This window comes from Alligator mississippiensis, chromosome 4 (assembly GCF_030867095.1).
Source record: "Alligator mississippiensis isolate rAllMis1 chromosome 4, rAllMis1, whole genome shotgun sequence".
In the NCBI taxonomy this organism is placed as follows: Eukaryota; Metazoa; Chordata; order Crocodylia; family Alligatoridae; genus Alligator; species Alligator mississippiensis.
In genome coordinates, this window is record NC_081827.1 from 90,600,273 (window position 1) to 90,616,992 (window position 16,720).

The following is a 16,720-nucleotide window of genomic DNA, read 5'->3' on the forward strand; positions in this document are numbered from 1 at the left end:
CATGTTTGTTAAAAAAGCAGAAACAAGTTCAGAAACAAATCCCAGGCTAAATGGCTCCAGGGCTTAAGAAGTCAGAAAGGAACTCTATGGATAGGAAGAGAGATCATGCAGATGGGCTAGATATCAGTCAGCTGGGGTACAGATAAGAGGGTGTCCCTGAACAGGAGGTTCTGCTTTAAAGGGGACTTGGTTTGCCACTGATTGATGCTTTCACTTCCATAAGGCTTCCACGTGTGCAGAGATGTTCAGCTTGAATGAGTGGGAGGGTAAGAAAGGAGTATCTGGAAGAGACTCCAAAGAAAGACTGGGGAAATGCGTGGAGCAGGGAAATGAAGGCAGACACGTCACATGTTACAAGCTGAAATCCAAAGGGGACAGTGAGAGGATAAGGAAAAAAAAGGAGACAAACTTGGAAGCCTCTTCACAAGAGGATTATCTCTGCAGTCCAGGTAAAGTTCGTAGGCAATTCAATGCCTTCCTTACCAGGAATATTGGGTGGCTTTTTCATGAGGACAAACATACCATGTACTGAAAAGTCTGCTGGGTAGAGGACCTGCAAAAAAAAAAGTCAGGAAGGGGGAAAAATCGGCCTTAAATACCTGTAGCCTTTCTTCAAGTGGGTTCAGAGCTGAAGGCTGTACTAATGTGACTCAGTCACTCAGACCTTGAGTGTTTGAATGGAAGGAAGGACAGAAAAAGTGTACAAGTTCTGATAGAGAGGTAAGGAGTGCACCTTCTGCATGAATATTGAGACAGGTCATTCCAACTGGTCAGTAAATAAGTTTTGAAGTGGGGAGAGCATGCATATATTCTGAAAGTGTGCAAATTCTGAAAGAGAGGCAGAAAGTGTGTGCAACCTTAGGACAGGAAAGCCCCATAATATTTTCACAGATGTTCTGTTTTGCAGCAATATCTTTATTTCTGGATGGATCATACCTTTATGCTAATGTGCCTACCTACCTGCAGCTTCAGTTGCTTTAGCTGTCAGGGTAGAGGTTGGCTAGTGAAGTCAGAGCCATCTGATTATCAGGATGGTTCAGCTTTTGCTCTCAAGTAACGTTCTATGCAAAAAAACCTAAAAAAATGAGAAATTTAAATGATAATTACATGAAAAATCCTTACTGTTATCACAGCATTTGGACAGAAATTTCAAGTTCAAATTAAAAGGTAGGACATTCCAAAAGTTAAGATTACTCTCACATACAATTTCATGTGCTTTTTTACAGATATATGAGACACATACAAAACAAATGCACAAAAATTAATATTTAACAAAGAACAATGAAATAAAAAAAATATTTCACATTGTGTTTGATTTTAATAGTGAGAGATCAAACTTGTATTTCTTGGCAGCTCTTATTTGGACCATACCATAAAAGCAACATTAGGTGCTTATATTTGTTTTCACCTGGGAAGCTCCTAAGCTCTTTGATCTTCACTTGTAAGCTCTTTGATTGTGTCACGTTAAAAACTTCCTATCCTAGAAGCTTTTTCTCCTGTGAAGCTTACAGTGTTTTTAGGATCTTGGTGCTCGCAGTTTTAATGGAACTATCATAAGCAGAGATGTTTTGTGTTCACCTTGTAAATGTTTTTGGTAGGAAGCTATTTTATCTGTAGAGTTTAAAAGCTCCCTTGGCTTCGCCAGTGGAATACAAGGTCTCTAGCTTGGTGCTCATAGGAAAAAATATCCTTAAATGTAGTATACATTAAAAAAAAAAAAAAAAAGATGATAGTAAGAATATTTACAGTGATTCTAAAAATCAAGCTTGTCTGGATATTCAAAGGCCCACTACATTTCCAGAGTCCTTTTTCTCATGTGAGCTGGTTTTGGTTCTACTGAAAATAGCATTTCTGATCCTTCTAGAAAGTGATTTTCTTCCTCTGGAAATAACTCACGATGTATCGCACAATATTGCTTTTTAATTCTTTTTAAAAATGAACTTTACATTTAGGCTGAGCTTAGCCAGAGAACATTTCATCCCAGAGGAATTTAAGACAATGATGAGCCTTTGCTGAAAAAAAAATGCAAAATACATTTCAAAGGAAAACGGGGATAATCCACTGTTGCCCTGTACCTTGTACAGTCAAATCATGGTGGCTTTTTTACAGTCATTCTGCATTTACTTTATAAATTACTGGTCAATACATTGTCTCTATGCTTCATCTACAATACTTGTAATTGCTTTAATTGCTACATCTATTCATCGAGATCCCGATCTCAGAGCAATCAGTGGGCCAGTGTCAGCCATACCTATATGCTGCTAAGTGGAATCAGTAGAGAGTATATGCATTTTGAGGAGGTGAAAATACAGGCAAAGGTCTGAATTTATCTTGTTATTAAAGTAGCAGGCAACCTCTGAAGCTTGATCCAGCATCTGATACAGTGACAATAAGAACAGCAAGTACTCAGCAGGCTTAGGAAACACTAATTTCTCTGAAATGGAGGCTGTGTTTGGCACTGGGAAAGAATAGCCTACAAGACTCCCATATGTACTGACAGAAAACACTACTAGTTGTACATACTACTGCACTGAGTGATTGTATTTTTCTTTCACTGTGTAGGACTTGTGGCAGACACCAGTAAAATCTCTCCACCTATATCTTTCTCTTCTAACATACATAGGGGTGAGAAGAACTTGGAAACAGTATCTTGGAGAGTAATGTTTAAAGGAATCAGGAAAGGGTGAATTGGAAAGGAACATGAAGTTGGAGACTGAAAACCTGGCAGCATTATTTTGGGGCATGATTTCAAGGAGCCTTGGAAAGCATAACTGTCAATCCTGGAAGTGCTGCTCTTAGCCAATTGAAATCACACAGCACTTTTATTGTGCAGAAGTGGGGAAATTAGCAAGCCAAAGGAAGGGGAGAAGCTATTAATGTAATATTTAGTTTAGCATGTCAATTCTCCAGATAGTGATCATGTTATTTACAGGTGGAAAAGTTTATCAGTGGTTCATTGAACCCATCCTATTACAAGAACAGCATATGCTGTAGTTTTCTGATTGAGAACATAATAAAGAATGCACTGAATAAAAATGCCACGTATAGGCATTAAGTTTCTAGTGGGAGCATTTCCACTCTCCTGGTAGAAACTGTAAGCATGCAGTGATTCATTAAATTTGTCTCTGAGGAAACTTGCGCTATCTTGGAGAAAGATCTTGTAGGTTGACACCTGAAAGAACTCCCCTGCAAGAGTTTCACTTGCTAGAATGAATACCTATATGCTTCAGGGGTGTACTTGGTATATGCTATACATATACTTGACTCCTCTGTGACTGGGAGAAGTTAAACAGCAATTTCCAGCTTCCCTTGTGCCTTCCTCAGGCTGGGGGGAGAGGAGGTGGAGGACCTGGAGGAGTAGGGCAACTGCTACTTCTCATGCCTTTCCCAGACTAAGATCACCCTGGTTTGTGGGAGGAGAAGGGAGCTGCAGATAGGGGGCAGCTGTAGGTGGGAATACCTGTACTGCTTCCTCTCCCAGAAAGATTTCTAGTGCTGGAGACTTACCAGAAATTTCCACCACTAGAAATGAACACCTGTTTTTAAGTTTGTCCCGACTATGTGTTGGTCCAATAAAGAGAACACCCACAAAAATCCTTGCCTCTCATTTCTTAGACTATCACTGCTACAACATCATTCTAATCCTGCTGTAAATCCAGTGTATATTACTATAATACCTATCTATTCCACATATGTGCAGTGTGAGGCACAACCCCGAACCACTGCCCCGACATGTGGAGGACACATTGCCAAGGCAGTGCAGAGCTCATAGTGGCAAGGACATCCCTGCATGGCTCCGGTGTTCCTTGCAGCACTGGACCACACACGCTGAACTGCAGAGGCCCTGGAGGAGGGCAGCAGGGTGGGAGCCTGAGCCCACAGTGGACAGCCCGCCCCCACCCCTATGGACAGATCTGTGGGGCATGGGTCCCCCCTGCCCCTTGGGAGTGCATGCAGCAGCAGGAGCCAGGCCCACCCCTGCCCCCTGAACAAGCCACCCATGGCCCCATCCTGCTCCCTGATGGGGCCCTGCAGCTGCACATTGTGGCCCCAGGCCCCATGCACAGTCCAGCAGGGCAGCAGCCCCAGCCCCAGCTCCAGCCCTGCCCAACTTCCCCCTTCCTTCCCTATGGGGGCCTCAATTTCCCCCTGGCCCCATAGTTTACCTGCAGGAGCTGCTCCCCAGGCTGCCTGAGGACATGTGTATGTAGATACACATGGTGCCCCCTGCCTGCCTGCCTGCCCTCCTCCCACTCCCTCCCCGCCCCTTGCAGGCTGGAACTCTGCCAGCCAGCAGAGAGCTTGTTGCAAAACTACAACATTAGTGGTTTCCCTGCTAAAATGAGAAATCCATGTTTTACTCCAGGAAGGGGGAAAATCCGTGTTTTACTCCATTTTTCTGTGGAAAACAGAAAACCCAGATTCCTGCTGATCACACAAGCTATTTGTATAATCCTAATTAATGAATATGTCTATTAAGTTCCATAAAGCTAGTGAAAGCTTGCACTGGAGTTTTAAGTTGTGGGGCATCAAATTAGTGATAACATGCTTATAATTCTGATAAATAAGAATTGTCTCTCAAGAATTCAAGGAACCAAGGAAGAGAGGAACCAGTCGATGGGGTGCCATAAATATAACATCTGGCTCTAGTGGTTTCATTTGAGTGTTTGATGTTAAAGAGCCTGAGATCAAGTAGGTTGGATTTTCAATACCAGATGTGAAGAGAATTTATTGCCACTTTCTATTTCTTAAATGAGAGAGATCAAAGTAGCCCAGGGCCATGGAAATGAACTAGGTGGGAAAGGGTAATTTTGGATAATTCATTTAAACACATCTCAACAAGAGTTGAAAGTCAGCTCAGTTGCTTGATCTTGGCTGCATTTTAGGACAGTTTACAGTTGAAGCACTGGGGTTTCTCTACTGGGGTAAGACATTTACTTGATATAGAGAACAAACATTATGCAGACAACAAGCAAAGCAAAAAAGCTGAAACTATTTGTTTGGAAAAATATAAAACATGTATTGAATAGTACAGATGTAAGGTCAGTAAAGGTATTTTACCTAAAACTTAGTGATATACTACTAGCACAATCACATTTTAAAAAAAGACCTGGTTTTGGTAGGCTTTTAGTCAGATCAGTTGTGTGTGTACAGTAAGGGAAGACAATCTACTCCCCTCCCCCACATTAAAAAATATTGTTAATTAAAGTGATAAATAGTGGGTACAAAATATATCCCAGGATGTACAATGTATTTTTGTAATCATGTGACTTTTCTAGGAGGACTGTGCTTGTATTGTTCATTTGGATATATGCAAAAAATAAGTACATTTAATTTAAAAATGAATATTTTATTAAATATAATAAAATACATGGGAAAAAATGGTGTCCTCATGCCCCTCTCCCTTCCTTTATGTGGGACAATATCTAATATGCATTGAGAATACTAAGTGATTGGGCTGGAACTCCTCCCAGGCTATTAGGAGATGAAGGTCATATGCCTTTGGAAAGGTAATTTAATTTCCTCACAGCTTCAGTAACGCCTTAGATTTGACATATGGCCTGAATACCACAATAGTTTGGGCTTTCTTAATGAGCCTGTTTCTCAAATGAACCCCTCCATCACTATGACTAATAACTAGACTATTTATCACATACATCTTTGCTAACACCAATGAATAGTAACCTGAAGTTGGCAATGGATTATTCTACCAATGAAGCAAAATTCAAATGTGTAAAATTTGTGTTTCCAGCCAATTCCTAGCGAAACAGTTTTTCATGTCACACAATCCACCAGCTTCTTCCAGCTGGAACAACTTTTATTGGAGGTCTCAGCAATGGGATAAAATGAATAAATCCTGGAAATTGATTTGTTCTCTTATATTTAGAAGCAATTCTTATGCTATAAGGCCTATAGAACAGGAATAAGTTTTATATGACTCAGGGAATGTTCTTGGACTGCAAAGTGAGGCTCTCTTACTGTTGCTCTTGGTGCACTATATTTTGGTGAAAAACTGAGATCTTGGTTTCTTGAGGGTTGCCAGCCCAATACCTTTCACTATGACCAAATTACTTTTCCCGTGAGCAGAGAGAGAGGTAGTTAGTCATGTCCGTCAGAAAATGGTTTAGATATGCACCTTTGTACACTAACTAAATAAGATGACATATATACATTCACAAAAACTTGTGCTATAAATTATATATAATAATGTAGTTATGTAATTGATAGTACAAGCTTTCGTGAACCCAAGTTCACTTCATCAGATGCTGTGAAAGGACAACATAGAGTACAGTATAGAGTGAGTGGTTAGAACAGGGGTGGGCAATATATGTCCTGCGGGCCAGATCTGGCCCACCACATGATTCAGTCTGGCTTGTGACTGCTCTTCTGAAAGAAATTTGTATCCATCCTGCGGCTGCCCTGGCTTTTTGGAGCCTCTCACCCCTCTCCCTTCCCAGAGCTGGCTGCAGCAACAGCAGCAGCTCGGACTCAGGTGGCCAGGGAGCCACTCCCCTCTCCAGCCCAGCTTACTCTGCCCTACCCCCGAGACAGGGGCCGCTAAGCTCCTGGCCAGGCGTCTGCTCAGTAAGGCTGTCTGCACCCAGCTGTAACTCTACAGCCGTTGGTAGACCAGATAACCTGGCCCTCAGTGGGCTGAAGCTCAGATATGGTTTTCCCTGCTGAAAGGGGAGGTAGTGCAGGAGGAAGAGTGCCAGGAGCTGCGGGTTGTCCAGGCTCTGCCAGGTCAGTCTGGTGCCTAGTAGGGGCACAGTCGCCACTAACTCAGTGCTGTGCTAAGTTCCCTTCAGGCTGCAACATGCAGGAGCAGCTGATGCAGATGGCATAGCTCCTACCCAACCCTAGCATGGCACTGGCCCGTCTGGGCCCAGATAACCCACAGCTCCAGGCCCCTTTCTTTTTGCACCCCGCCTCTGCCCCAAGTCCCAGCTGGTGCTATGCTGTGTTCCTGCATACCACTTTGGGCCATATGGACACAGCTGACAGGCTCCTGCCTGACCCAGCCATGTGCCAGGGACTCAAGGAAGGGTTTCAGGGACAGATGCGGGAAGCTTGTGTGTGCCTGCATGTGCATGTGTATGCGCAGGCCTCAACAGTGTGCGGCCCTCAACAGCTCACTAAAACTCATTAAGCAGGCTTCCGGCCCAAATAATTGCCTACTCTGCATTAGAATACAATAGGTGGGGCAGGAGGAAGAGGAAGTGGGAGTGAGAGGCATACAAGCAAAGAAGCCATAGCCAAAAAGGGGGGGTCACAAAAGCTAATTAAGGTAATTATAAGAATCTGTAGTCTCTGTTTAAACCATACTTAACACAGTCCCATTTGTGGATGGTTTCTTGTTTCACAATTTCCTGTTCAAACTGGTGGACACAACTGCTGACTTAACACAGTTAACCACCTCTCTGCTAATGCATGGAGCCATGATCAGCTGAATGAAATGGACTGTAATCAATTTACACAAGAAATTGTTCAGGTATGCCTAGACATCTTCTTTCTGACTAAATGCAAGTAAATGAATATCATACCCAAGGGACTCCAAGGGACTAATCCATTCTGTTCTACATGCCATACAGCCTATTTTGGCAAGCTATCCTACACTTTCTCCCAGAAATTGAGGAACCACCTCTTCAGTGTTCTGTACAGCAAACAGGAAGAGATCAACACCAGACTTGCAGAACTAGCAAACAGAAGTGAGAATCACACAGATATAATAGCCATTTACCAAAAAGGAGATCTCTGTATCCATCCATGAAGCCTATAATGTATAGCTTCAACTCCTTAAAGAAGAAAGAAGTAAAACTTTCTAAATTTACATGTTCCTGGAGAAGGCAGGGTAGCTTTGGATGCCATAGGATATCTAAATCATAGCTTCTGTGAGCTGGAGCTTGCGTCATCAGATACTGTAAAAGTATGTGCACAAGCAGTGTATAAAACAGAGTGTTTTGAATACGCAAGGTGGAAAGGGAGGTGGCTCTTTTTCCCCCCTTCCCTCACCAGTGCCTGTGCCCCTGTGGTGCCTGGACCCACCACAATGCCTGCATACCCTGGTATCTACACCCCTTTGCTGCTTGGCCCTCTCTGCTGTTTTCATCCCCATTGCCATGCTTACCCTCAGTCGAGGCTCTGGCTCTGGCCCCACTCTGGCCCAAGGCATAGAGGACAGCCTGATTCTAGTGCCCACCTGGCCAGGAATAAGAGGTTGCAGTGGTGGTAGCTCTAGGCAGCAGCGGTAGCTCTGGGTTGACCCAGCTTCGGCCCTGGTCCCAATTCAGAGCTGGAGCTGGGACTCAGGCCAGATCTGCTGTCACCACTACAGCTGCTGCTGTGCTGGGCAGGGGTTTGTGGCACCATCATGTGCTCTGGGCTAGAGCTGCAACTGAGTGTAAGTGGTGTGGGGCAGGGGAGGCTGAGGCTACAGCTCTGACTCCAACTCTTACCCAGAGCCTGGGTTAGGACTGAAGCAGGAGCTGCAGCAACTGCCAGCCTCCCTGCCTTGTACCTGAATCCAAGAGATAAGGCTTCCTCCCCACCCCCAGGTTGAATGGGAGGAAAACCCTCATCTTGGATTTGAATAGCTATGGCAACATTTCCCTACCCTGTGGAAGTCAGGTAAGACTTCACTATCATTGTTAAATCATTCTGAGGTGCTTGGCTGGAAAATGTTATCAAAGTAGAAAGAATTATGAAAAAATGCTGTGTACTCCATTTCATATTTATCTGGGTTGTCTTTGTATGTCTCAACAGTTTGGAAAAGAAACCAGGGGAAGTTTGTACTGACAGAAAGAGGTCCTATTGCTTATCTGGAAATTGAACTGAGGTCCACCATCTATCAAATGAATACACCATCAGAAAGAGAGAGAAAGATGAATTAAAGAAATTTAATTATACTATCTGTCTCTCTGTGGGAGTAAGAAAATGAAGGCCCTGCTACCTGCCATCACTTGTGCTGTCACGCTTCTCTTCTTTCTTCTCCTGCCCAGCAGTAGCTGTCAGAAGGACTTTCTGAACCAGTGTCAGAGGTGGAACTACAGGGAAGGAGGTAAGAGAAATTGGCTGTGTGAATCCAATAGGAGGTATGAAGATGCTTGTCAGGTGTGGTGACATTTTGAGGGTAGCTCTTATTTTATCCTTAATAAGACCAGCAATCTTCCATTATGAATGCTTTTCTCCTAACAGCAGAAGGTGAGAAGCTAAGAAGGGGTTACCTCTCCTTGGTTTAGGAAAAGGGGAGATAGGGTCAGGATAAAAATCTAAACTGGTGTGATCCTTTATTTAAAACTCAATCTGACGCACCATGTCCCTATGTCCAGCACAACCATCATGTGGTCATCTCTTCCTGTTTCTCAGTGCTTTGACAATTGGTTATATAACCATAATAATAGGAATTCCTCAGTCACAGCCAATGGCACTTTATCGTGCATCAGCAGATGCATGACAAATAGGTCCAGGGAGGTGATACTTCCCCTCTATAGGGCGTTGGTCAGACCGCAGTTGGAGTACTGCGTGCAATTCTGGGTGCCACACTTCAAGAAGGATGCGGATAACCTGGAGAGGGTACAGCGAAGGGCAACTCGTATGGTCAAGGGCCTGCAGACCAAGCCCTACGAGGAGAGACTAGAGAACCTGGACCTTTTCAGCCTCCGCAAGAGAAGGTTGAGAGGCGACCTTGTGGCTGCCTATAAGTTCATCACGGGGGCACAGAAGGGAATTGGTGAGGATTTATTCACCAAGGCACCCCCGGGGGTTACAAGAAACAATGGCCACAAGCTAGCAGAGAGCAGATTCAGACTGGACATTAGGAAGAACTTCTTCACAGTTCGAGTGGCCAAGGTCTGGAACGGGCTCCCAAGGGAGGTGGTGCTCTCCCCTACCCTGGGGGTCTTCAAGAGGAGGTTAGACGAGTATCTAGCTGGGGTCATCTAGACCCAGCACTCTTTCCTGCTTATGCAGGGGGTCGGACTTGATGATCTATTGAGGTCCCTTCCGACCCTAACATCTATGAATCTATGAATCTATGAACCCCTGTTCCCGCAGGAACTTCAGTTACATGTACTCTAGGATACATAAATTCCAAGTCTGACTGGCATCTCCTTTATATAAGGGGAGTTTGCCAGTGATGGCTGTTTTGTCAGATTTTTTAAACTGTCAAAGCTGCTATCAAGGAGCTATGAGTCAATAGTGAGCTTGATACATTTTAGTTAGAATAATAGGCCAGCTTGATACAGGGGTTTTGAGAGAGACAATCAGAACATTACCCAGTCTTCAAGCAGATAATACTTAGGACTTATGGCTGGGAAAAGAGTCCATTGCTTACTGCTTTTGAGGGTACCCAGAAGGTTCCTATGTCAAGGTGATGAGTTAGGTAGGGTCACAATACAGGTCTGGGAGGCAGGATCCCATTCAGTTTGGTCAATGACTGTACAACAAGCACCAAGAGAGTTCTGGCCATTGGGAGTCAGGATGAGGTGCTTTTTTGGGAAGGGGATGCTAGTTGGGATGTTTAGGGAGGAATGATTGTAAGGTATGTTAACTAGTGACAGTAGGAGGGTCTGGGACCTGGAAGTAGAAGAGGGTATCTGGTATAACTAGTATCTTAAGAGGTGCAATTAGTATGCCAGAACAGTTTACCATTAATGATTGTATGGTACTCGTTCATGGTGCCCTCAGGGTTAAGGCAAAAAAATTAGAAGTAGCCTATTATCAAATCAGAAAAATTACTCATGATTTTTTGTTTCCTCAAATTTCCTCTCTTCTCTTCCATGGAAATGCTGCTGATTATAGCAGACAAGGTCAACATCCAAGGCATTAAAAGTCTCACTCGTACCCTAGAAAAATGGGGGAACAGCATCTTCTGGCAAATGAAATACTCCTTGCTGAATAATCCTAATGCTCTGCTGCCTGAGTTCTCCAGGTAACTGGCTTCAGATGAGGATTAAATCGTTTACTGCAGTTTCCTCCCTTTATGTTGCATCATTCCCCAGTGTCACCGGCACTGTCCTCAATCTCCCTATCCCTTGAAACCAGGAGAATGCCCACTTACTACAGCACTCTCCCTTTTTTGGCTAGCTGAATATTCTCAGGTTAAATCTTTAAGTACTCCCTAATATATATTATTAGTCTGTGGAAAAGTATATTAAAGGAAATAGAGCATGTTCCATTACTTGATTTATGTAAATGCAGACTAGAAAAGGTACTTGTGTTGCAAATGCACAGAAGGGCTTAATCCAGAATTAGTATGGGTGGAGAGCTGGGAGGAAGGGAAGTGGCGAGGAGACAAGCTGACCTGGAATATGTTTGAGTTTAGTTTTTTCAAGGTACAGAAAGCTGCTCTGTATCCATCAGTTCACATTTCACAAGGTTATGGTTCAGAAATTATAAGCTATTCTGAGGCTACAAATCCCCAGAAGTTGTCACAGTCCTGTGCTATTAGATAGTTAAGTACAAGGCCAGCCAGGGGAAAAGAGAAAGTGAATAGAGTGACGTCTCAAATGGCCAGTATCACTCAGACCAATTTACTATTAAAAATCTTTCCATGAAGAGTAAGTGATTCCCATAACTCAGGTTTTTCTCTAAAGAAAAACAGCTGTCTTGAACTTCTGGGAGCATTGGTTGAAACAAGGTATTTGTTTGCGGGGAGGGGAAGGGAGCTTTAGCACAAAAAAAGATTTTTCCCTCCCCAAAAGTCATAAAAATCTTTCTACATTTTTTAGTTTCAAATCAGTTCTAGGTGTGTGGGCAAAATTAACTTACGAAGAAGGGTTGTACAAAATCCGTTCAAATAACGGTACAAGTGGGTTTTGTTACTGGTTAAGTAATTTATGTGGCCTTTTTACAGAGATGAACTTCTCCCCAAACACACAATGGATACCAGTGTCCCCACCAGATAACCAGTATAAACAGCAATTCCTTAGTGTAAGAACTGAATCTTATATTTGGGAAAAATCTAGTACATTGTAACTGTTACTGCATTGATGATGATCTTAGAAACTAACCATTCAGACTCTAAGGTTGTCAGACCTAGCCAATTAAACAAGGCTGACACTGGTAGGGAGGCTTAGTTGGAAAAATTACTGGAGAAAGTGTTGGTGACTCATTGTACCTCTTCTCCCTCTAAATCCTTAATGCATCCAGGGGTCCTGCATATTCAACTAAGGAGTTTGTTGTCATAAAACTATGGTCCTGGATGCTTGTCCAGATCTCTTGTGGGTGCACTTTTAGGAGAACAGAGATAATCATGGTGTATGGGCCAGATTTCAGTTTACACGGACAGAATTAAAGTGACCAGTTTCAGCATATAGTCCTGACTTCCTGTCTGAAATGTTGCAAGTGTTCTGTGTGCTGTTAATGCAGCAGACACTTGCCATATCCAGCTGGCTGCACTTCAGTGGTGAGTGGGTGAAAATGCCTCTATGCTTGGTCAAACAAATAGTGGTTTTTTGGAGCCTAAAACTTGAGAAACTTTAAAAGGAGCCTGATGTTCAGAATATGCTAAATAAATGCATTTTTAAAAACCAGGCCCCTTCCAGGTATCTGAAGTTGGGCTCCTAAAAACTGATGGACTTGAAATCACTGGTCACTACTGAAACTTCTATGCTTCTTGGGAAATGTCCATTGTGAAAGACACTACAGAAATATAGAATTGGTAGTTTAGTGTGTGCTAAGTAATCATTCCAGACAGGGCTGGATTAATGCATAGGCAAACTAAGCACATGCCTAGGGCCCTAAGTGAAGAAGGGGCCCAGTTGTGCTTATTTCACATATTATAATTATTGAGTGAAAAAAAATTAATACAAATATATGGCATTAAGTAGGGCCCACGAGTTTGTTTGCCTAGGGCCCACTAAAGGGTTAATTAGGCCCTGCTTCCCGATATGTCTATTCTAACTCTGGTGCTCTTGTCTGCAGCCTCCGTCCTGTCTCCGCAGCAGTAGATGACCTCCTGAGGGAAGTCCGTTCAATTACAAAGAGGCTGGCCGAGCTGAATGAACGACTCAGGATAATAAGCAAGACCATCTCTCCAATCCGATACAATGCCCTGAGGAGTCAGAGGCTGAGCAGTGTTCAGCTACAGAGACTCCCGTTTCATCAGAGGAGGAGGATGTATATCCGCAGGAGGCCTCAGAGGAATTAGCTGTCTTCCAGAAAAAAACCCCCAAACATTTCTATCTTTTCTTGTCCTCAACCCTTTTATCAGTGAGAGACTGTTATCCTGATCAAGTAAAACATATATGACCGAGTATCTGGATTGTTCACAAGACTTGCTTAGGAGTTCTGGTTTATAGAATGCCTTTCAAATCTAAGTTGTTGGGCCAGATCCAGCAGAATTTGTTGGTGATGACTGTTTTTATGATCCATGCTAAATGATTAGGTAATCTAAAATCAGTTAGGTCTGTTTGTCCTGCACCCTCACATGTTTTCTAGATGGGTGAGAGTGATTTTTTGTAATCATCAGATTCACTTGTTTCTCTTCCCTACTTCACAGAACACTATGAGTTAAAGGACAGAGGGATAATGCACACATATGGTCTCAGGCCAATATTTTCTGATGTAAGTTACTTCACACGTAGGGACACATACAGAAATGATTTGCTTTTTCAGATATGCTGAGCCTCCCGCAGCTACCAATGGCATCAGTAGGAACAGGAATGTATTAGCTTCTTTGAAAAATCAGACCTGGGATCTAGAGGGGAGCAGTTATGTTTTAAAATGCTAGCCTTTGCCTACTAACCATTCCTATAAAGTATGTTCTGTTGAGGAGAAGTTAAATTTAAAAGTATGTAAGGGATAAGAAACACCACAAGGCCTTGTTGGCCTAAGTCTTCACACATTACTAGTGGTTTAGAGTGCATTGGTACTATATTTAATGTTGAATTTGAGATACACTTTAAGGACTTGATTTTTAGAAAGTGCTGAGCAATGCATCCACCCTTGAAAATCTGGTACTTCTAGGTATCCCAAATTGGACACTAAAATCACTAATCATGTCTGAAAATGTAGGTCCTGACCTTTACAGGTCAAAATCAGGGCTGACTGCATTGGGTTTGTGGGATAAAGCACACTGGTTGCTGGAGCTAACCTCACATAAGGGAAGGGTGCCAGAAATGGGACAGGGGACCCATTTCTAATTATGTCAACTGGGGTGCCACCTTCAGCACAAGTCCAGAGCAGGGTTTGAATCATGACTGTGGAAGCACAGTAAAATGCTGTAACTGCTGTCACCCCATCCCTGTCTAACTCTAACCACTATATAGTACTACATAAAACACCACATTAATTACTGAACTACCACGTTCAGGCATTTTATTTTAAGTGGATTTAAATGTGTTAGGCATCTGGCAAGTCAGATTACTAGCACTCTTAGCTGCCTGGCAGGTGCTTCTTTTTGATTGAAGAAAATGAAAATTCTTCTTTCCACTGAGCTTCTATTATGAAGTTCTCTTAAAATCTGATACCATAAGAAGCTCTACTTAAGAGACAGGCTCACAGCAGAGGAGGGCCTACACAAGATCTATGTATCACTTCAGTTCTATGAAACATGCAAAATATGGCTGAAGTGGGACCTGGATGGTGTACAGCTCCCAAGTAGTCCCTTGGCACAGACGTGCATTTTTCCAAACAAAAAAATGTTGATCCTAAATTGGAAATGGATGATCAGTTTCAGCCTCTGAAAGTGTGTGTGTATATACATACTCATACACACACATACTTTGTCTATAAGGTGTAAATCTATCTTGCCTTCTACAGGACAGAATAAACAAGATACTGGAAATATATATATTTTTTCTTTCCGTAGCTGGGGTGGGGGAAGCATTCTCCTCCCCAGAAGGTGAAAGGAGTTGACTGAGCAATATTTAAAGACTTTTGCTGGATTAATATAAACTAACAGCATGAACTAGGGAAGTCCAAAAGAAACTGTCCATTCTTGCAAAACTCTGGCGAAAGTCACATGCAATACTGAATTCTGTTCTGGTGAACTGTACATCTGAAATATCTTAATGAACTGGCTGGGGACTCCGAAGTTTCTGGAAAGGTCTGATGGAATAAAATTAAAGAACTAATTAGATCTAGATTGCTACTAGGAATAATGGCCACAAATGTTAGGGAGAAGGTTAAGGGGACATTACTTTACCATCAGAGCTGCCATGCTCTGGAATGGGCTCCCAAGTGAGGTGGTGCTCTCTCCTACCTTAGGGGTCTTCAAGAGGAAGCTGGACAGATATTTGGCTGGGGTGATATGATTGCAGCACCCGTTCCAGCCTGGAGCAGGGGGCCAGATCTGATGATCTGTTTTTAAGTCCCTTCCGACCCTAAGCACTGTGAAACTATGAAACTTGTAGCCATTCCACCAACCTACCAACTGTTTACAAACATTCTGCAGATGTAAATGCTAAGGAGGCAGACTAGCTATTTAAAAGGCTTTCCAAAGGCTGACTGTCAGGGGAAAAGGATTAATTACACTAAAATAATCTCAGAAGGGAACTGGGGGAAACACTTTTCATGTGGGTTATTTTAAACTGAGCTATGTAAAATAACATAGGAGGACTGTCAAAGTTGCTATTAGGTCTAATAAACAGAATGTCATCCATAGGGATCAAATTTGACATTGGTAGTGAGGTGGTGGCAGTGTTGGGAGTGGACAAGATGAACTAATAGATATTTTCCATGCACAAATTCTATGAGGCCCTGCTTTTAGAAAACAACAAACCCTGTACTTGGGGGGTCTCTTGCTAGCTTTACTTGGGGATTGCTAAAACTTAGTTAAATGAGTAATAGTTTTAGAAATAAATAATCTTGCAACTCTGCAAGGGTTGGACTAAATGACCCTGAAGTCTTTCCAACCCTATAATTCTATGAAAAGGCTAATAGGAACGTGCCATTGTCTCTCTGAACGAATTGGTTCTATTCTACCTTTCCTGTTAAATGATGAAGACAATTTTATAGTCCAAATCATTTATGTAAATATATTTCATCATATTCTCTGTTGCTTTATATAATCTGTTATCACATTGTATCATCAACTGTGTGTCTGCATAGAACTCCCATTCTTTGTAATGGGAATATTTTGCACATAATAGCTTCAAGATCAGCATTATGGTTGTAAAGGCTTTTAACCACTTGGTGATATCTAGATATAAGACACCATGTAAATGTCAAGTTTTTATATTTGGTTGTAATATGGGCATGGAGATCCCATTGCCAGACATCCTAAACTAGTACAGATTGAACACTTTGGTCAGATGGGTAACAATTTCCCAACCCTATAAAGGTAGTTCAGAAGATACAATAGTGAATAAACTCAAAGTGACTTAACTCTGTCTCTGTTATTATTGATTAATGGTTCCTTTTGCTACTGAAAGTCCACGTCTGAGTCCATTATCATTTCCAGATGTAGACACAGCATGATATGAAATTATCCACCTATCTGAGGCAGTAAACTCCCAACAATATAATAGGAATTGTGTTTCAATAATTACCTTATCTGGTTACTTATCTTTGCACTGGTGTGTCTGTCTGCTTTATTACCAGACTAGTTTAGCATTTTTTTCTCCTGAAGAATGTTATGTACCAAAAGCAATTTCCACACCACAATTCTATTTTAGGGGCTTCATAGATAGTCAGCTGTGTGCTCATGCAGAAATGCCAACACAACCATGCATGGACAAGTTGGCCAGGGGGCTAATGCTCTCAGCTGGCCTTAGCA

At 42.5% G+C, this 16,720-nt stretch overlaps 1 long non-coding RNA gene across 1 annotated transcript; it reads left to right on the forward strand.

The window, feature by feature from the left end:
• Positions 1-79: 79 nt before the first annotated feature.
• Positions 80-16,323, forward strand: LOC132250089 (uncharacterized). Its single transcript, XR_009461669.1, has 4 exons — positions 80-449; positions 8,764-9,058; positions 10,801-10,930; positions 12,925-16,323. It is a non-coding gene; the product is annotated as an uncharacterized LOC132250089 (long non-coding RNA).
• Positions 16,324-16,720: the final 397 nt, after the last annotated feature.